Genomic DNA, 23,409 nt, shown 5'->3' with positions numbered 1-23,409 from the left:
AACCTGCCGCCGGAGCCGGGGATCGAACCGTGATCCCCAGATTCCAGCGTCAGTCGCCCTGGCCGCGGCGCCACACCTCTACAAAGGGATGCAGAAAGTTAGGTAAATATGTGTAAATAAAATATACTGTATGCAAATCACCCACACACCATCCCCATCACAAATTTTCAATTATTAAAAGTTCTCACCCAGCTTGACAGGGGACTGGACCTCACCTCACCTGGACCGTGCTCAGGTATTCGAGGCCCCGCTCTATGGATCAAAGAAAATAAACAAACCACACATAGGGAAAATTATAGAGCTAATCATGAGAGCACTCCCAAATTTTCAAGAGTCCTCTGTGGTTGCTAAGCTAATCTTTGACCATTTGTAGACCCATTGGTAAACAAGACAACTCAGTCTCAAAACGGCACAAACTCAGCCTGTATATGAATATATTGTGATCTTAGTGTGTATAAATCCACAATGTATACTCCAAACAATCCCTCATGTGTGGGCTCAATTGCCCCTCTCATGCACAACCGTGTCTTCTGAGAGAGACCCCTATTCTCGTATATAATTGTTTCGATTTCCAAAGGAGTGTAATGTAAAATACACCCCTTAGCTTCTATATTTGTTTTCAATTAAACCTCATCTCTGCATTCGCGCTCCAGTAGCGTAAATTCTCTAACAACTCAGAAAGGCCTATTTTCAAATAAAATGGCTCAACACTCGCATGGATTTAGTGTCAAACTGATTTGAGTGTCAGCCTTCCATACTAATACTAATAGAGGGCTCCTTAATACGGTAAAAGACTTTTCATCATTAGGTACTACCGAGGTAACTAATTTAAGTACTCCCAACACTCTAGGAAAACTTGTTCACTCACACTCCATTCAGTTAGACCCCCAAACTTACCTGTCCGTCGGTGCCTTTAAAGCTCAAACCTGAGTCTTTGGGGGAGGCACCGAAACGGCAGGCGAAAGCGTTTTTAAAAGTCCGTCAGGCAGGTACTACTTTACGTCACGCTGCGCCAAACCGAACCAGCTAGTGATGTTAGCATTAGATCAATAATTAATCTAGAGACAGGAAAAGGCCCCTCATGTACCCCTGTTTCTCCCCACAGTGCCTTGTCATCTTGTTTAGATTTGGGAACGGGATGTTATGGTTCTTGCTTCCCGAAAGGATCCCCGATCACGGTGCCAAAACTACAAGATGACGTCAGAACGTCTTCAATTGTAGTTCGTGTGAGGAAAGGCTATGATTCATGTAAAAGCAGTCCCTCCTTAATTTTCACACTCCCCCAAGGTAATACCTCGTTTTTATGCCTAGGTCTGGACTATGTATATGGAAAATACCTTTTTTATCATATCAACCGCTATCTTGACCGGAGACTCTAAATCGGGTGACACAATAACGTGCTCACTCGTGGTCTAACTAGATGCAGTGTTAATTATAGCGCTATCAACGCCATCAAATAAAATAAAATAAAATAAAATAAACTGTGATACGATCCAGGAACAGGTAACATAATGTCTCATATCATTTTACCTCCCCAAAATTCAGTACCACAATTGACCGATGCGTTTGGATATATGTTAACCAAGGTGGCATGAATGCATCATACAATAAGCATCCAGAACACGCAGTGCACACGTCAAAATAGGTTTAGTTTATAGTTATTTGTAGTGACCATGATATATGTCACAATAGATGTTATTTCTTTATTTTGCTATAATGACTATAGTATGTGTCAATGATACCCGGTCTCGATAGTGTGTATCTGAGAAGCAAAATAGTGCCCTAAGCAATGTAAACTATTCCACACCCAAGCCTCAACCAAGTGTAGGCACTATTCTCATGCAGTGAACCTTAAGATTTGAGTAATGGACCTCTTGTGTAAGATTTCTACAGACTATAATCAGGCCATAGGCCCTACAATGAAGCACATGGTATATCATCATTCAGTCCAACCACATTAGTGTGAAGTTTGTAAATCCATTTTTGTTCTTTCATAACTAAAAATCTTGAGATATTGCTGGTGTGTGACGGTATAAATGTTTTTTCTAGGACTGTCCACTGGAAGTCTTCTTCTCTGTGCTGTTTGTCTAGATAATGTTTAGAAAGACTTGTCATTGATTTCTTACAGCGAAATGAGCTCTTATGTTCCAACATACGTATGTGTACCTTACGCGTGGTCATACCCACGTATCTGATTGAACACGGACAGGTTAACAGGTAAATTAAATTCTCGCTGTTACAATTAGTAAAGTGGGTCTGTTCCCAAGTCCGAACTGTGCCTATGTCAATGTGAGTGGAGTGTTTCGTCTGGGGACAGACGGAACACGTACCACAGGGATGGTGTCCTGTCACCGGTGGCAGATCCCATAGGGTGCCTACCACTCTTCTGGGTGTCTCTTTAGGGCGAGTGTGCACTAGACGGTCCCGGATACTGCTGGATTTTTTAAAAGCAAAAAGAGGTTGAGCAATTTTGTCGCTGCTATGATTCAAGATCCGCCAATGCTGACTGACTATCTTCTGAATGTGATTACTTCTGGTGTTAAACGTGCTCACAAACGTCAATCTGTCTGAAGGAGTTTTGCACACAGGAGGTTCTAGAAGTGCTTCTCGATTACTGTTGTAAGCTCGTTTCCGTGAACGCTTAATAAGTGATCGTGGATAGTGTCTCTCAAGCAGTTGTTTGGTTAAATTCTTAGCATGAGTTTCGTAATCCTCCGTGTTCAAACAATTCCTCGGAACACGGAGGAATTGCCCATAGGGCAAATTGTCCCTAAGGGCCTTGGGATGGTGACTTTCATACAATAGTAAGGAATTCCTCGCCATTGGTTTCCTATAAAGTTCACTTTGCAATCCTGCAGGTGTAACATATATAGAGAGATCTAGAAACGTCAATCTTTCTTTGTGAGATTCAACAGTAACATTTAGATATTGATTCCTACTGTTTAGCCACTGATGGAATGCTGTGATGGAAAATTGGTTCCCTCTCCACACTACCAATACATCATCGATGTATCGTTTCCACCATCTTATGGATGAGTGGAATGGGCTCGTAGACGTAAGCACATGTTGTTGCTCAAATTGGTGTACATAAAGGTTAGCTAGGCTAGGCGCAAAGATGCTGCCCATGCTCGTCCCAGATGTCTGAAGATAGATCGTCTCTTCATAGTGAAAAAAATTCTCTTTCATGGCTAGTCTAGCCAGGGCCATTATGAAAGGGACAGGTGTTATCGTATCCAATGCGCTTTCTTCCAGAATGGAAGTAACTACTTCCAGAGTCTCATCCTGGAGGATAGAGGTGTATAGGGACTCTACATCGAAAGAGACCAATAGGTCTCTTTCTGGATCGAATTCAATTTCAGGTAATACTCTCAACACATCCTTCGTATCCTGAAGGTATGTGGGCATCTTCTGCACAATCGGCCTCAGAAATAAGTCAACAAAAGTGGATAGCGGTTCTAAGACCGAGCCTATCCAAGAGATTATCGGTCTCCCCAGGGAAGGCCTCTGTGGTTTGTGTACTTTGGGAAGGATGCAAAAGTATGGCATGACCGGATGGTCAGTTGTCAAAAATTGTGCCTCTTTTGGTGTGATCCATCCTTCCGCTAGAGCCTCCTCCACTAGGCTGTTAATCTGCCTCGTGAGATCTTCCGTGGGATCTTGCTGTAGTGGCCTATATGCATGTCTGTCATTCAATTGGCACAAACACTCAGATCTATAGTCACTGGTGTTCAAAATGACCGTAGCACCACCCTTGTCAGCTGGCTTAATTGTTATGGATTGATCTTCAGAAAGAGCATTTAATGCCTTGTGTTCTTCTCCCGAGAGGTTCTTAAAGGATATCTGTTGTGTATTCCATAACTTTGAAACATCCTCTTCTACAGCTCTTTCAAAAGCTAGAACCTGGGGAGGAACAGAGTGCACAGGCGGTTGAAACGTGGATTTCCGTTTCAATCCAGTGTTTTCTTCCGTAGTGTCTTCCAACTCTGTGTCTTTGTTCTTGAAAAAGTAATGAAGCCTCAATTTTCGAAAGAATTGACTCAATTCACATTGGAATAGGAATGGATCTCCGGTGCTGGTCATAACAAACCCAAGGCCCTTATTCAGGACCCTCTCTTCAATGTCACTTAGTACTTTAGTCGAAAGGTTTACTATGAGGGTTGGTTCCCTGATGGTCCCGCTTTCTGCAGGTTCTGTTGGTCTGGCTCTGAGTCCCTGCATAGGGGCCCAATTGGTCTTCCCAGTGGACACCTGGTTGTTGTGCTGACCGGCTTCTGCCCCGCGTTCTGCGCGGGCCAAACCCTAAAAAAGGCTGAGTATTAAATTAATTCGGAAAACCGTGAAAAGGCCCCGGCGGTGGTGGGTAGGCATGATGTTGTTGTGGGTACCCCCATGGGGTGGGTGGCCACCATTGCTGAAAGTGACCGGGCGGATAGTTCCCGTGAAAAGATGGTCTGTTTGAGCGCCCTCTCCCCCTTCTTTGAAAGGACGGTGTACCTGTGTTGTCTGTGTCACTACCATCTGAACTAGAACCCGAATAGTTTGACCCAAACTGTTTCCCACTATTTCTAAATTGTGGTGGAGTGTAGGTGTCGCTAGTGTAGGGATTCACCCGTTCATGTTTAAATTTAGAAAAATCCTTTTTGAATTTGTCTAATTTAATTTTTAAGATAGAATCTTTGAATTCTTTCATATTCTTGTTGGACTTGTCTTGCTGTTTTTTTAACAGAGTTCCAGTGATGGTAGTTTTAATGGAGGCTTCTAACACTTGAATTTCAATTAGTATGGTGTTGGCTATCCTTTTGGCCGTGCTAATAATCAGGATTAGCCAGTCCCTTGTGCACCTCCAAGCTATAAGGGACCAGTCTTTGAGAAATGCCTTATCCTGTAAAAAAAGGCGAGGAGCATTAGTTACAATCAAGCCAGGAGGTGCGCAGCTGGCCCTAAGGTATTCAGCCATTGCTATACCATGTACCAAAGTACGTGAATGTGACTTCTTCGAAGTTAGAACCTTAGCCCACTCATCTTCAGAGCCCATGATTGTAGTAGGAAGAACTTCTAGCATGCTAGGCATGCTATCCAGTATAGACTGATATACGGTATCATCATACGCCAAACGGCTTATTTCTGCCATGATGTAGATGCAATTGGTCTTACACTATAGATATCTTTGCTCCTGATATCAAGAGTTTGCTAAAGGAAACAGAGATGCTATTAAACCTGGGTAGGATCTACCAGAGCCACAGCACTAGTTCAAAATAATGTAACTGTAGTCTGACTATCTTAACAAAGTATAGTCATCAAATCAACCGACCCGCAGCCGGACAGCTGCTCTCAAAATCTCATAACATACAGGGAAAGGGGGGTCGTAGAGACTACAATTATTTAAATACCTCACCTGGTTCAAGTCCCCAGCACAAAACATAATACACACAAAAGAACACAGGGGGTCTAAACGCCAACTTGTATGGCTAGCTATCCTTAACTCCAAAAAAGTATGTGAGTTAATGCCCTAGTCACCCTAGATAGCCTACAAAAATCAGGATACAGTGTAGTGATGGGCCTGTGTGCGTGGGATCAAGCACATACAGTACCGGTCGACAAGATCCAGGTCATTCATATATGGATTACCATCAAATGAACTTCGTGATCAGTCATATCATATGGTTCACCAGTATCACATGGTAGGTCCCTTGATCATCGAGACCGTTTACCAACAGTTTAGTGGCAGAGCAGGATCAATTCCACAGGCTCTTATGGACAACCATATAACAGCTAATCATTGATGGCTATGAAAGTGGTAAAAGCGCAGTGCAACAAAAAAGTGGTGAATTTAAAATCGAGTAATGCGTCCTAGAAAAATGTTTATTCATGTCACGGCACACCCCCTAATTAAAACCAGAACAGTGCAAACGACAGTGAAAAACAAATATCTGTCAGAAAAAAGGCCAACATGTTTCTGCCTAACGGGCTACAAGTCCCTCGGCTTTCGTCAGGGCCTTTGCTCTCAAAATATTGCTACTGCTTTGAAAGTGATGTACAAATTATAACAAAAATGTGTATAACATAAATGTATTAGGTTGGAACAAATACAACCTGTGACATGCTAATCCTCCATATCAGTGGATGCAAAGGAACATCTACAAAGGGATTCAGAAAGTTAGGTAAATATGTGTAAATAAAATATACTGTATGCAAATCACCCACACACCATCCCCATCACAAATTTTCAATTATTAAAAGTTCTCACCTAGCTTGACAGCGGTCTGTGGACTTGATCCTGCTCTGCCACTAAGTTGTTGGTAAACGGTCTCGATGATCAAGGGACCTACCATGTGATACTGGTGAACCATAGGATATGACTGATCACGAAGTTCATTTGATGGTAATCCATATATGAGTGACCTGGATCTTGTCGACCGGTACTGTATGTGCTTGATCCCACGCACGCAGGCCCATCACTACACTGTATCCCATTTTTGTTAGCCTATCTAGGGTGACTAGGCCATTAACTCACATCCTTTTTTGGAGTTAAGGATAGCTAGCCATACAAGTTGGCGTTTAGACTCCCTGTGTTCTTTTGTGTGTATTATCCATTATAAAAATTGGCATTGATTTTATCAATATCAATACCTGTCTTCTAATGGTGGGCGGTTAAACCTGCTCCGCGGTTGGAGTTTGTGGATTTTTTGCGACTCTGCACTCCGCTGAGAGTGCTCAGTACAGCAAAAAACTCTGATTACACGCATAGTGGAGTTTGCATCCAGGCCACCGTTAGGATTAGTACAGCCCCCACAGATTGCACTGCTCGAAAACGGTGAGCAGGGGTGGCCTCTCATTTCCGAGTTAAATGTATGTGCAGAAAACAGTGCACATGCATTAATAAAGGCATTCGCCTCTGTCCTGAAGCACCGCACCTGCTCATGTTAAGGCCCTCCGTGGCCCTGGGCCCGTATATGTGGCAGTCTCTAAACCACCGCCTGGCTTGTCTGAAGGTCACCAGATGCCCTTCTGCTGTGGAGGAGAAACCTACAATTATAGATTCCCACCCTAACATTGGGGTTGTGTCTTATACCAGTCCAGGCCCACTTCCTGGAATGGGCCCAAAGGCAAAAGCCGCTAACCCCTTCCACCCCCCACCCTCCCCCCCACTAGCCAAGGACAGGCACAGACAAGGCACAACTCCCCAGCTTGGCAGAAGAGCCCAAACACATCTTGGCCCAGTGCAGGCAACGCAGACCCACAAAGAACTCCAGCCTAGTCCAGATTAGGACACCCACACCATATGACCCTGATCCCACACCTGACAGGTTGCAGGGTCTAGGCTGAGAGAGCTGTTACGTACTGGGTCTAGGCATGACTGTTACTTATGATGGTGTCTGTGTGTGGCTAGAAAAACTCTCCCTGGGGTTACCCATTGGTAACAATCTAAGTTCTCAGGCTTAGACAGAATAACTATACGCGGGTTACCCAGTTCTAATAGGCAATTACTGTTGTGGGTGCCAAACCATCGGGGCATGAAGCAGCCAGTCCCGAGTCCCGACGAGGTCCTAAAAGAGTCCAGACCGCTCCCCGGTCACCCGCCCACCGTACAGTCCGAAGGGCCCGGCTGGTTCCATGTCGAGATTGACGGCTGCCATAGAACCAGCCATGCGGCTGCGCAGCCCCATGGTGACCCCCGCCAGCTGGTACTGGTGGCTTCTCCTCAGGAGGGCCCGCAGGCCAGCTTCCTTTACTGTTAGGCGGCTCCAAGAGCAGAGAAGAAAACCCCACATCTTAGCTGGCACGTATTGTGTGGTTCAAGACTTGTTTTCAGTCCAGGAAAAAGAGGCTGATCTGCAATTTACCAATTTCTCTTGCAGACTGAAAAGGAGGCTTGAACTGCACAAAGCGTTCCAGTTAAGAAGCTGCTTGCTGACTTGTGCCTCGCTGTAGGCTCCCGCGGAATGTAGAGTTGATTTTCTCGTGACACACCAACTCACCGACAACAGGAAGTAAAAACCACGTTTAACCAGACAGAACATTATCTCATAGGGTGGGCAAGTGGAGCAACTCCGCCCAAACATGAACTCCTGGAATTCCACTGAGTTTTCCTGCAACTCCGCGGAATTCTGCCTAGACAAACTCCGCAAGCTCCGCCCACCATTACTGTCTTTATGGCTCTTCTTAAATTCATTGTGGATCAGGTATCACCTGAGCACATTAAGGAATATTACTTTTTTCGTCTTAAGACCTGTGCCATGAAGAAAGCTTTTATTGTAGTTGCGATGCCCCTTAGTATGTATCTTGCAATTTATCTTTCAACAATAATGTGTTAGACCATCTTCATTCATTGATGGAATATTTTACCTCTTCCAAATTCTCAATGAGCCATTTGTTTACTTACCTGTGAGGAGAAAGCTTGTACAGTAAGATAATTATGATAGAATATTTCTAGTATGGCTTCTGGATCTGGGGAGATGTTATTTCCAACCATTTTATAGATTGCATTAAAAATTTTCATATTTATGTTTTTGAAATTTCAAATCTGAGTGGGATTCGTGCCGACTTGTTTCAGGGGTATGGTCAAGAAACCATGTGCACGAGCTGCAATGATATTAAGGAGTGGTCCGTCAACCCTGGGGTCGTACCTTTTGGTAGATGGTTTCAATTCTGTGACAGAACACCACATCTGGTGAGTGTGTGGCCAGCTGTGGAAGTAGGGCAACTGACAAAGTGACTGAATCTCAAAGCTATCAAATTTTTCCCAGTCATGATGTCCGAAGCAAATCCTAAATTGGGTACGTGGATCCACAGATTGTGATTGCCTTAATGAGATATTTCTTTGCTGAGGTTTTTTGATATTGCTTTTACCAATAACTCCTCCAAAAAACAGGCATTATTCTTTGCCGGACGGTATATCAATGTAAGTACTAGAGACCTGTTTGTATTATTGTTACTTAGTGCCACTACAGATTCAAAGAATGAGTAAAGTGAATGGGGTGTCTCCATGCAGGTTAGCACTGAATAATGAAGCATTGATGAGGGCACCTCATCTAACCTTTTATTTTAATTTTCCCTATCAGCAGCTCCAGACTGAATTAGAGCCTAGAGGGACAGCATAATTGAATGAGAGGCAAACTCGATGGTCAGTCAATTGGTGAGAGTGTAATGAAAAAACTTACAGAGGGGTCAGTGCCCCTTGCCAGGTGCAGCGTTCAAGAATGGTGAAGATACATAGATTAGCATCCCTTTGCTCCAGGTAACTAGAGAATTGAAGCCTAGAGGGCTATACAGGTTATTAGCTCCAGTCAAGCAATTAAAGTGGCATGTAGCTAAAGCTGTGTTGGAGGCGCTCACATGTTAACCCACGGTGGGGGAATAGTTCAACGTTGCCGGGTTGTTCCTTCTCTTGTCGATATGCGGAAGTGCCGTGTTGGTGACTCGAAGCATGATATAAAATGGCTGACGGCCATACGTGTTGCGCACACGTTTGAAATATAACGTGACCAGAAAACCCAAAGAAGTATGGGTGCCATATTGAACAGTGCAAAGAGGGAATAGAGTTGAAGGGGTATGTTTTACCTGATTATAATCACTTCCTCTGTCTCCTCTGCCCCGGTCCGACGCGGCAAGTGCCGTTGTGCGGAGGGCTTGTCTGAGACATATTTACTTCCGGATTCAGAGGGGTTAGCGCTCCAATATTTTGGTGCACCCTCCCTATTTAGGCCACCAATAATGCGCACGCGCAGCGGGTGCGCCACTGGCGCGCCGAAGGCACACCAAAGGCAAGCCCGTCTGCGCCCGTCCGCGCCTGGACTGGGCCTAGGGCCCCACCCCTTGGTCCGACGCCTCAAGAAAATAGGAACATACATTATTCAAGCGCCGAACTTCATAAATTACGGGCACCTATTAGTAAAGCCTGTACCTATTTGAGGTTAGAGACAGAGGTAAATACCCCTTTCAAAACTTGTTCATACTGCAAGCCTAAACCGTCCACTCATCCAGGCGTCATTATACCTCAGTACAACAATAATACTGACATGATCACAGCTGCCCTTGTTAATGCTCGCTCGTTAGCTAAACACAAGGATGAGATAGCAGAGTTAATTATAGACTATCAACTCGATGTCCTATTCATAACTGAGACCTGGACAGACCTTGCATCCGGGCCAGACCTTGTAGTAGCCACTCCGGAAGGCTACTCGATTTTAAAACAAGATAGAGTGCATAAGAAAGGAGGCGGCTTGGCAATAATCTCTGGGAGCCACTTTAACACTAAAATAGATGCAATTCCTTTTTCTATGTGCGAAGCCTTGTACTTATCAATGCAGCTCATCCCCTCCCAAACTTTTAAAGGGATACTACTCTACCGTCCCCCAGGCTCCAGAACAGAGTTCCTCTTGGGCCTAGGTAACCTTCTTGAATCTACAATTGTGGAAAACACCTTTTTAATACTCTCCCAAATGCCAGCATGGATAAACGTGACATAGTCAACGCCTGGAAAAAGGTAGACAATCATTTACTTAACATCCAGTTGTCCTCGACTCAACCAGATGTTTCTCTATATTCTAACCTAGCTGTGGCCAATTACACCGACTGGCTACAGAATGCCTTTGATATGTTGGTACCAAGTAAATCTTTTCCAAAAATCGAACCACACTCTCTGCCCCATGGTTCAATGACACTTTAAGGGACCAAAAGAAAATCTGTAAAAAAAGGGAAAGGCAATGGCGCAAACTTTATACCAGCGAAGATAAACTTATAAAATTGAACTTGTCAAATATAAATCTATGATTGTTCAAGAAAAAAGCACATACTATATATCTCAAAATCAAGCCGCAAAAAACTCGAATAAAAAACTCTTTCAGGTGGTATCTAAACTATCAGGTCACACCCCCACCCAGTTGACTTTACCGTCTCAATCTCTATGCAATTCCTTAGCAGACTACTTTTACAGTAAAGTCAACGATATATACTCGGAATTTGCATTGCATCCCAAATTGACTGACCAAACGTTGATCAACACTACATTAGAACTCGGTTTGAAACAATTTGAAACTCTTTCGACAGAAGAAATCCTTAAAGCAATGTCTTCCATAAAATCAGGATCAGTAAATGATCCATGTCCACCAGACGCACTCGCACCAGTTGCTGAGCAGGTGGTTGTTGTGCTGGCCAATATTTTTAATGGCATGTTCTCATCCGGAACCTATCCTACCATCTGGAAGAAGACCATCCTCAAACCACTTTTAAAAAAAAACAATCTGGACCCTGCAGACAACTACAGGCCAATAGCCAGCTTACCATTTCCAGCCAAAATCATAGAGAAACGTATTAATTTCCAACCCTCTAAATACATAGAGGACCACCACCTCTTAGATGAGACCCAATTTGGGTTTCGCAAAGGTCATGGCACTGAAACTGCTTTAATGAAAGCATCGGAAGATATTAGAATTATCATGGATCAGGGAGGAGCAGTGGTACTCATTCTTCTGGACCTCACAGCGACATTTGACACGGTCGATCATACCATCCTGATCGACCGTATCACTAGCTTGGGCATCCAGCAAAAGGCCAGAGAATTGCCTCAATCTTTTCTGTCCAACCGCACTCAGGCAGTGCACTTGGGCAAATTCCACTCTGCCCAGCTGGCTTTACCATGTGGGGTCCCTCAAGGCTCATCCCTTAGTCCGACACTTTTTAATATCTATGTGTCGGACCGAGCCAGAGTCATCAAGGCTCATGGGATGGGCCTTACCTCTTATGCTGATGATACTCAGCTGGTGCTGGCTATAAACAACAATGGACAGAGGATTGCAGCTAATTTTCAGGAAGGCATGCTTGCCATTAGCAGGTGGATGGCTAGCAACTGCCTCAAATTAAATTCAGAGAAAACTGAGGTCATGACCTTTGGTAAACTATCTCCTTGCTGGTCTCAAACCTGGTGGCCCCCTTCCATGGGCCCTCCACCCATCCCAGTTACCAAGGTCAGGAACTTGGGTGTCACATTTGATGACAAGCTCTCCTTTGTTTCACATGCCAACTCAGTAGCATCGACGGCGTTCTACAAACTACGCATGATAAAAAAACTTCTACCTTTCCTCCACCTAAACGCGGGCAAAACACTAGTCAGTACTTTGGTGATGTCCTCTATTGACTACTGCAATGGACTGTTTGCGAATGCTCAAAAGAAGGTGACTAAAAAACTCCAAACAGTTCAGAATGCAGCTGCAAGAATTCTATCAAGAACACCTAAATTTAAAGGCATCTCCCATATGATTAAGAGCTATCACTGGTTGACAGTAAAGAATCGGATAAAATTCAAAATACTTTGCATTGCTTTTAAAGCATTTCGTAAAAATTGACCTGAATTCTAAAAAAAACTTCTAAAAATTAATTCCCCTAGTAGAGCACTCCGGTCATCTACTGCTCTACAGTTAATGGTCCCACGTACGAAAACAGCTTCCTGGGGCGATAGAAGATTTGTGGTCACTGCAGCTAAACTATGGAATACCATCCCTTTGGAGATCAGATCTTGTCAATCTTTGCTTACCTTCAGAAAGTTGATTAAAACTTGGTTGTTTAATCAATAATCACTTCCCGGTCATCTATTTACTGCTGTCCATAGCGCCGAGATGCCCCAGGGTAGTTGTGCGCTTTATAAATTTCAATAAATAAATAAATAAATAAATAAAAATGAAAAACGAATTAGGATTAAGGCAGCAGAAGCCTTGCAATTATCATCATTTTGTGATCATGGTGAATATTAAAACAATTAGTGCTCTTCAAGAATAATGATAGTAAATTAATCATCCCATTAAACATCAATCATATAATCGTAAAAAATAAACATGAAGTGGGCAATTTGCGTGGGAGTTGGTTTCCCAAGGAGTATACAACAATAGTTGTTTGCGGCCCTCAGATTATACACATATAAAGATCCATAAGTAGGGAGACACTAAAGCGGGTCCCATAATAGAAGAATGAGTGATAGAGATACGGAGAAGCATTCAGGATAATGCTAGTAAAGGAAGAGGAAAATAATTGAAGAATAATTTCCTAAGCATTCCAATAAGTATACAGTGTGCCAAAGGTTACACTAATTTTTTTATGTAAATGCTATTTATGGACATAAAGAGACAGTGTTAAATAGGAGGAGAGAGAAAGTACGAGAAGAATATTATACCAATGAAGTTCAAACAAGAAAATAAATGTCAGTTGGCTAATTATCCAAGTTCATATAGTGAGTAAACCAGACAGACAGAAGGAGGCCAAAATACAGCCCGCAGTGTGGTCCAGTCCTCCATTCAGTTAAGAACAGTGTGCAAGCTGTTGGTTGGTAAGATCCACTGCAACTCCTATTTGTTTAGGATTGCAGTGATACCTGTGCTTCGAGGTGGCATGTGGATCACGTTGATAACTTGCCATTTCAAATTGTCTTCCATGTGCCCCAAGTTCGTGAAATATTAAACCAATGGTGCATTTGGTGTTTTACAACACAGGCTACTACGGTGCTGACAAATACGTATTCTTATCTGTTGAGTCACTGGCCTGTATAGATTAGGCTGCATGGGCACAAAATAGCATATACAACATTGTTTGTATTGTAGTTTGAGAAATGGTTCAATGTTATATCAATGCTTTCAAAATGTAATTTCTTGCTCTCAATAGTCAAGTGACAAACACTGCAGCTACCACATTTAAAATGGCCAAGAGTCGGCGGTTGACTTCATAATTTCGTTAGTGTCTGAGTCGTTATTTTAGGGAGGAGAGCTGCCCTGACCAAATGGACTTTGATGTTTTTGTTTTTCCGGAATGCAAACAGTGGGCGATTTAGTGTCATGCTTCCTGCATTCAGTACTGACCAGTGCTTCAGAATAAATGTTTTCACTTGATTAAAAATGGGAGAGAAGATAGTTATGCATATCAAGGGATTAGTCTCTGTCTTGGACTTAGGTGTAAGGAGTACCTCGCATGGACAGTACCAAGCTCGCTTTAAAGACCGTTTGATGAGTTTATGGGGATCGCCCCTATTGATGAGTTAAGTAGATAAGCTGCCCTCTTCCTGAAAATAATCTTATTTGAAGAAGCAGTTCCTTCTTATCCGAAGGAATTGGGAAAAAGGTAGAGAGTCTCTCAATGCACGAGAGTGGTGGCTATTGTAGGCCAGTAAGGTGTTTCTTTCAGTTGTTTTACTGAAGAGTGTAGTGTATAGTTTGTATTCATAGAAAAAATTAGTAAATCCAGAAAAGCAATCTGGGTATGGCTGTATGTGAGTGTGAATTTCAGGCCATAACAATGGGCATTTAACCACTCATAGAAGAAGATCAAGTCAGTCGCTGGGCCTTTCCAAAGCAGGAAAATATGATCGATATATCGCTTCCATTCTAGAATTTTAGGCAAAAAAAGGGTTGGCATCAGACAAAATCCTATTGGTTTCAACGCAATCAATATACAAAATTGCAAAATTGGGAGCAAAACGGCTTGCATGGAAGTCCCCATGATTTGTTGGAAAAAGTTGCCATCAAATAAGAAAAAGATTGTGAGTCAGGCAAATCTTAAGAAGATGGAGAATGAATTATGTGGGGACCGAGTGTGAACGGGTCCTTGAGTCCAGAATATACTGGATGATATTAATCCCTTCCTGCTGCGGAATGTTAGTATACAGGGATTCAACGTCCAGAGTACCATGTCTACTATTGGCAGGATCAAACTGGTGTCCTTTATGTAACATTTTGGGGAGGGAACAAAGTATTTAATAAAGTTGTCCACATAGCGTCCAAGTGGCTCTAAAATAGAGCCACAAACGGACACCATGGGGCATCCGGGTGGAGCATCAACATTTTAACGTATTTTTGGGAGTATATATATTACTGGTGTCCTTGGAGTTCTTTTGTTGAGGTAAAGAAATTAATTTTGAGTAAGAAATCCTTCTGCTTTGCTTGCCTCTGTGGCGTTAAGAATAAGTGCCTGACTCTCCTTTGTGGGGTCTGATTCTAGTTTCATGTAATGGTCCTTATTAGACAGTTGTCTATGGATTTCCAATGTATATATTTCAATGTCCTGAAGGGCAATCCCACCACCTTTATCTGCAGGTTTGACAACCACACTGTCACTTAATTTCAATCTAGTTAAGGCATTTTTTCTGGTAGTGGGAGGTTTTACGGAATGAATTTGTTTTTGTTCAAGTCCAAGGACTTCCTTTAAGACAAGTTTCTCAAAAGTCTGGATCTCAATTGGTATACTACTTGGAGGTGGTGAGAATGTAGATGGAGGGCAGAAGGAGGTACAAGCTGTAGTGACAGTATTGAGTTTGTCCATAAAAAATTACTGTAAGCGGATCTTCCGGAAAAACCTTAATAGTTCAGTTTGGAGTTCCAGAAAATTGGGGTTGACAGTGGGAACAAATGAAAGGCCCCTACTTAATGGTAGAATTTCCTCTTCAGGGAGTTGATGATGCGAGAGGTTAAAAATAAGTATAGTCAGATGGTCTGACATGTTCCGCGTCTAGGCAGCCAATGTGATGTTTTCATTTACCATTGGTAATATTTCTGCCTCGTCTGTCGGTCTCCTGGTGCACTGTACCAACGGGGGGCATCATCTTCCGCAATTGGAAGGACGTCCCTGATCTTTGTCTAAAAAATCCCTATTGGCAGTGGTATTGTTCCTAGAGGTACTAGGACCGTCACCTGAGTCAGAGTTCATTGATGACTCAACTAATGTGTCTGAAAATTCCACAATGGTATTTTGTCTATTAAATCTACCCCACAGGCATGATGGTCTGGGATTTGTGTATCATCTATAGGTGTAAAGGTCCTCAGTTAGGTATGGGTAGGTTCTTTCAACCTTATAATTTTTTTATATCTCTCTTAACTTTGGTTGTTTTTTTATTTTGTTCTATCCTGTGAAATTCCGAAATTGTCTTCTCTACCTTCTCAATGAGACTTTTTGCGTTTCAATAGTGCTATTTTTATTTATCTGTTTCTCTATGTTTTCTCTTTCAGCTATGTCAATGCCTAGTACCATCCAGTGCCTAGAGCAAGTTGTCCCAATATAGCTAAATCCGTGAAGATATTTTTTGCTGTCAGTAAAAACACCAGGGATATTGCGAACTTAGAGGCCAATTGGTATAGTATCTGCCTTCAAATATTCAGTGAGAATGCAGACCATTAGTTGGACCCTGATCAGTTTTTTCTCAGGTTTTTCTAGTTGATCAAACATTGAACTGCCTGTTGAATTAGAAACTTCTGTAGTTTCTGAGAAAAGGGAAAGGCCCTCAAGAATCTGTTTTATGTATTCATCCGAGTACAAAGGGGCATGGTGTGTTATACTGTGATTGGTGTCAGCCGAGCCATGGGGAAAAGTGGGGCGGGGCCGCGGACAGGGGGTTGGGGGAAAAAAGGAGGGGGAAGGGAAAGGAGACCCTCTAGTTAAATAGATGGGTAGGATATGTTAAATCCTGCGCAATCATTGATTATGCTAGAAGCAGTTCAAAGGGAATCAAGGGAACCCTGTAAGTCGAGAGGGACAGAGGGCTTACAAACTGTTTTTAGAGACACTGGTCCCTTCCACAATTAAATATAAATGGTAATATAACACAGGACTATACTGTGAACTGTGTAAATTTTCTCCAAATGGAGAATTATTTTTATTAAGCAAGTAATCCGAAAGAGAAACACTGTATAAATAAAGTGCAGTGGGTAAAAATGGGGTTGGAAATCACCAGATTTCCAGACCTCAGGCATGCACTTTCATAGTGACTTCACATATATATTTACAACAGTCACAATTGTGAAAAACATTTTATGCTCCGCAAGAATCATAATACATTGTCCCCTCATTTCTTTCCCAACCCCCCCCCACTCACTGTTGGGTTTCTATCATGACACCACGGAGTTCAGTTACCACCTTGCGCAATCGCCATATTGGAATTAGGTTCTGCAGCATTACCATATGCGTAACACACGTCGCCGAACCCTTCTAACCTCTTATTTTCTTTTTGTCCCCTCATTTCTTTCCCAACCCCCTTTTTTGCCCTTTTCCGTCCTTCCTTATCACTGTCTGGCCTTATACAGGCTAATTCTCAGGCATATATTTTGCTATTCTGATGATGATGATGATCCTCCTATCCTAGCCAGGATCGAAATGTCGTCCACAACCACATCTTGACTCAGAATTGTGTATTATGACTTTTGCGGAGCATAAGATGTTTTTCACAATTGTGACTGTTGTAAATATATTTGTGAAGTCACTATAAATGTGCATGCCTGAGGTCTGGAAATCTGGTGATTTCCAACCCTGTGTTTACCCACTGCACTTTATTTATAGCGTCTTTCTCTTTCGGATTACTTGTTTAATAAATATAATTGTCCATTTGGGAAAACTTACACAGTTCCCAGTGTAAGCCTGGAACTGCTCAAACTGCAGTCAAAATGAATTTTTTAAATATTATGGCTTTTAAATTTAATGAGGAGTTAGAGTGGGGATGAGCTCTTTAGGAGGTAATATTTTCGTGACAAATCTTGCCTAACCATGATGTCATCAGCAGGTGACCTCGCGCGTCCGTATTATCCATCGCAATGAAGGGGGGAGACCGAACCCCTGAATGGTAAACGTGACCACTTAGAGACCGGGTTAACAATCACTTTTGGATGGATGCAAATCCCCCAGGGATCATAAAACATGCAAATACACTGTCCAGAAAGTTATGTAGGTGTGAAGAGGGAGGGTCTACTTAGTTATTATTTGTGGCTGCGCTTCTTTAAGGGAATGCCTATTTTAATGGACCAATAATTTTATAGAACAACAGACTTCAGGAGGAAGGCGCTTGAAAGGTAAATGAGGCTGCTTCTTCCTTTGTTCATTGAGATATTAAGAATGCATTGTTCTTATTTTACTACTTCCGTATACCACGTCCCTTTCGATGAGTGATTATACCAATTGCTAAGCCCCGTCTATTGTGCCACAAGAAGAAAGTAAAAAAAAAAGTCATGTTTTGCTAACACTGAAAATCTGTTTTCAAGTTGAATTATAGTTTGTCCTAATTTAAAGTATAGGTGTGTTCTAGTCCTTTTATTAACCAGCCCAATTTCAGAGGCATGATAGGAATTAAAACGGTAGTCAGAATTAAATATGCAACATATTGTATTGTGACAGTGTCCACAGAGCATACAGTAAACAGTGATGCCCTTATTTAATTAGTTTATTGATAAACACATTGTTTGCAGTATGATGGGAAAAGTGATTGTTTAGATAATGTTTACATTATTACATCTGCACAATGTAACGAGCTTCCTGGAGACAAACTCTTTGGTTGGTACAACAGCACAGGCTAACAAACAGCGAAAGAAAGAAAGAGAGAGAGAGAGAGAGAAAAGGGACAAGACTAATCCCACAGTCACAATACTCAAACACATGAAAACAGATTTGTGCTGTGGTGTTGTACGTTTACTAAAATGCCTCCATTGCATGAACTGTGCATATTTAAGTGCCTGAAATGTATCTAGTAGACAAGATGCTGATAGCTTAGGTAGGCTTGTGTCACAGTTTTGTGCAGATTCATGTTTCAACCGCCCCTGTCATCACACCAGGAAACCAACTCAACGTATTTAAAGAGTTGTCTGCTGTGCTGCCTCACCTGATTAAAGTAGCACACCAGGATTTAATAATGGCGAATCAGGTCTGCTGACCCATGGGAGCCTCCCAAAGCCCAGCAGAGGAGGATCCACAGGACTAATGAAGCAGGTAAGTGCCTGGCACTCACCCCAGCGTCTCCCATCAAGTAATCCACCGACAGGAAACAAAACAGGATGTGCTTCTGGTGGTTAGGTATGATATAGCACCTGGCAGGAGGGGGGGTGGAGCCTAAAAGCGTTTCCTGTTTTGTTTCCTGTCTGTGGAATACCTCATGAGTGATGACTGGGTCGAGGACGAGGGACGTAGAGGTAATGGCGAATCAGGTCTGCTGACCCATAAACCAGGGCCGGGCTCAACACCACCAGCCTTCCCCTTGGGCTCATCAAAGCATGGGGAAGGGAATTCATTTTGATCCAACAGAGCGAGAAAGAGAGGTATATGTATGTCTGTGTGTCTTTCTGTCTGTGTGTGTGTGTATCACTGAATGTTGTCACTGCAGTCCTTCAGTGTTCAGTGGTGACCATGGTCAGTGTCAACATTTAGTTCTATTTCTATGTCTGTCCCTTTCCCAGTTTGTGGTTCTGAATATCTGGTCACACTACTGGAGGAGGACAATTGCATGTTGCATTGTTATTTTTGAATTTTTCTTTCGTTTCTTAGATATAAACTGTTTTGAACGACTAATGTTTTACCCACATATTGCTGTACTCAAAGAAAACAAAGGCCCTTTTTATGTTTCTATGCATTCCAAAGTAGTTGTGGCTTACGCAGCTCTTGATCTCTGCTATTAGAGAATGATAGCAATACAAGGGACTGACATTTTTTCTAAATGGTGACATTTATATATTTGAGTAAACTTTCTAATCTTTTACCCGCGTAGGCCACTTAGCTTCTACTACCAGAGTACAATTTCTAACCTCTGACACCAGTGAATACTTTCAAACATTTTATTCTCGTGCTTCGTTTTACCTCGTTTTGGTAACTATTTCACCTTCTAGATTGCCACAGATCGATTTGATTACCTTCATTTTAAAGACAAAACAACTTGATTTACAAAGTTAAGACAGAAATCTTCATTTTTTGGAGTTTGGGTATTCATAAACGTTTCCAAGGTTACACCTGTAAAGCTGCGACAATCACAGATTTTTAGACATACTTCTGGAAATCTTTTGTGAATTCTAACTTTCAACTAGTTTCCGCAAGAACAGCTATACCTAGATTCAAAGGGATCTTCACCTGCGATTGATATCTGACTATTTTACGTGTGCGAATGGGTCAGATAAACGTTTTTGAAAACCCACAATTCACATACTTTCCACAGCATCCTCAACCTTGAGCCCCGTTAATGGGATTAACACATGCACACAAATACACCACTGTATGGCAACACTGTGCATCGGTAAATAAATGTACAACTTCAATACCAGCTATTTTGAAAACCTTGCATTACTGAATTAGGCCATTTGTACAGTGTACATTGCTCCCGCAAAAGGTCTAGAGAATTGAACACAAAATGTATTAAGCTGCTTGATTTTTTCTATCATTTCTTTAAACATTTTTTTTTAATCATTTCTTCTGCCCTGTTTGTAATTTATTAAAGTTATCAACTCCTTATTATGCTTTAATACTTATATTATCCTATTAGATATTTAGGGTGATTATTTTATTTTATTACTATTACAAGCAAGTGTAATATTTTTCACGCAATCATGTTGGCTGTTGCGATCTCCCCGGTTGTGCACTGTTAATCCCAGATCATTATTAGGTATGGCTATTGAGATGTAGAAAGGAACTATTTACTGCTGATGTTCCAGTTACGTAATGGACTGTAAATGTGCACACCCTTTGCATGAGCCCACCCTTCTAATTTCCCTGGAGCTTTATACAGTCCTCTATCATGTGTGATGGATCGTGCCTTCTCCAGTGTTTTTCAGGGGAAACAATTATCAAATATGTTCCTACAGTGGGTATAAATCAGAGATCATCTTGCCTAATATCCTTGCAGTTTTCCGGAAGACTGCCATATTATTTATTCAACACCATGTATTGTTTATTGGATTATGTGTGCAATGTTGCATTTTTCTAGTGTCCCATATATTTAATTTTATTTGCTTCAATATTGTCCCATTGGATGTAGGATTCTATGAGGATTGTTGATTGTGGCACTGAAGATGATCTTGAACAAAATGTTGTTAAGACACTTGCTTAGTGAAATCCACTCTGATGGAATGGGGAAAAGGTGCCAGTGTGGAATGGAAACTGTTGGGCTGTTTTACTTCTAAGGGGGATCAAAGCATCAGTTTAGACATATTCCCACTTGATCTTCAAGTAAAAAAACATTGTAATTGTATGTTTTTATATTGCAAATAGAATCTCCACTGGAGGGGGTATCAAAATACTTTGTGCTAGTAAAATAAATGTAGTCATATTTATAATACAGACTGATAGACTTTAACAAAAATACATCAAAGTAAATATGTCACAAAGGGAAAGTCTTGTGTAGCTTCCTAAACCAAGAAATACTTTAAACAAATTCAACATCAGCTGCAGTGAATTCTAAACTGTGAGCATTGAGGCTGGTCCAACCACCATCATTAAGACCCCCCTATCCAAGACAAGTAGATAATAACCTGACAAGTTGATGGTTGCCAGTTCTTTTCGAATGACAAGTCACCCATGTCATGCAAAGTAATGTGAACAGGTAGCATTTCGTAAAATATTTTTATATTCAACAAGGACAAACCGTTTCATTTCAGCTATGGGCGATATATATCACAGAGATCTCTCAAAAAGTCTTGTGGAATTTATTAGATGAGCGATAAAACACCAAAATTCGCAAGTGCAAAGTGATCTTTTCAATTGTATTTTCTTTCTAGTTGGTTTATTTGACTTGCCTCTCAGCAGGATTCTCCATCCATTTCAAATGAGATTTATTGTCAGGTGATCTGCAGCATGACAAGCGATGCCATCATGTCATAAGAGAAGTGACAAATGATAACCATTGCAGCAGGGAAGTGTCAATAGTCAAGAAGAAAATGTTAATCCTGCAAAGGGATCTACAATGTAAAGCACGTATAAGCAATGTCATCAACCAATGCATGTTGTATTGCTCGTTATGGTATGTACCACACATGGATAGCATGTTCCACAGTAATCATTTGGCTAGCAGTAAAACCAATCCCTATTGAAACGTTTAAATTTTTCTGCATGAAGACCTCCTGCTGAAAATCCAGGCAATTATCTGCAGAGTCAGAAATGTAGTTACCTCCTTCTCACTCTTCCATTAAGATTAGTGGTGGATGCAGGTAAAAATTGCATCACTGTAATCACCACCGGTCAAATTACACATTGGTAGTAGTTGAGTTTTCAATGTCTGAGTGCATTGTTCATGGTACGTCCTGCATCAAAGGTTACTTTCAGGATTAGCGCATTGAGTTACCAGATCAAAAACTGAAGGCTTGACAATTCGCAGCAGTCTTTATTACACGCTTTTCCCTCTGGCTTTCACTCTCAGTACCTTAGTGGAACTCACATCCAATTGGCTGGCTGCATATGAACACTGAAAGACGTGACGTTAGACCAAGGTCAAGTATGTACATTTCTGATTAGCTGGCGTAGCTCATGGGATCTTACCCAGGACACCATTACTCTTTTTACAAAACTCCACTCAAAACACGATTGAATTTCTGATGTTTGCAGTGTTAGAGATGAGTCAAGATTATTACTTCAAAATAACAAAATTTGATTGAATGCTGCTGGAATACGCTTTCATGGGCCTTTGACATTAGTTATTTTTGTCGGAATGCTTCATCCTCCTTTTTTTATTCTGTTCAGTTGTCATACCTGGTTCCTGGACTTTTGTTGCTCTATACATATATTATCACTCCACCTCTGAACATTTTTGTTCTAACAAGAACACATTACCAAATACCCCATTTGTGGGCACAATCACTTTAAATAGATAAATAAATAAATAATTACACCAGCAGCATAAGATCCAGAGGTTATTTTTAGACTGGCATCACTCTGAAGCCAGTAGGTAGTCCTCCAATTCAGCTTTCTCATGGGGATGGTGACTCGGACCAGCAGTCTGGGATGCTGCCGCTGCTACTCGGGCCTGGAGACGAGGCGCCACTCTCTTCCAGTAGGGTCCATTCTTTCATGCCCTGCAAGTCTGGACTGTGTTGGAGCAGAGACAAAACAGTTCCACGGGTGGCCACCCCTGTCTGCTCCAGGGCATCTTCCCCTAACACTTTGATCAAAAAGTTGATGTATCTCATGGCCAGCCGCAAGGTTTCATTCTTGCTCAGTTTTTTGTCTGGTGGGTGAGTTGGTATGAGCTTCCGCAACTCTGCGAAGGCACTGTTGACATTTTGCTGCCTCCATCTTTCACGGGTGTTTGTGAAGACCTTACGCGTCATTGTCCAGCTTCTGTAAAAATACAAAACAGCAACATGGGTCACATTGAGTGACATGTTTTCCACTGTCTAGAAGTGAGAGTAAAATCTTTCATGTGTTATCAGGTTCAGTTGAAAAGAGAAGAGACTAGGCTGAAAGGTTTATTGATGACATGTATGTCATTGCAAAAGACTTCAGACAATATGACAGCTAACATCACACAATACATCAAAATTGTATAACTCATAGCATAACTTTTGTGATCTCCAATGGCATCATTATTGTGATGCGATCAGTACACAGCACTTCCGGGGCAAGCCCAATGAAGAATAATGGCCATGCCCATTCTGGACCCAAAGTTCAAGGAAAGTATATCTCACACATGGGACCCATAAG

The sequence above is a fragment of the Lissotriton helveticus genome, chromosome 2_1 (genome assembly GCF_964261635.1).
Source record: "Lissotriton helveticus chromosome 2_1, aLisHel1.1, whole genome shotgun sequence".
Taxonomy (NCBI): Eukaryota; Metazoa; Chordata; class Amphibia; order Caudata; family Salamandridae; genus Lissotriton; species Lissotriton helveticus.
This window is presented reverse-complemented; position numbering follows the sequence as displayed.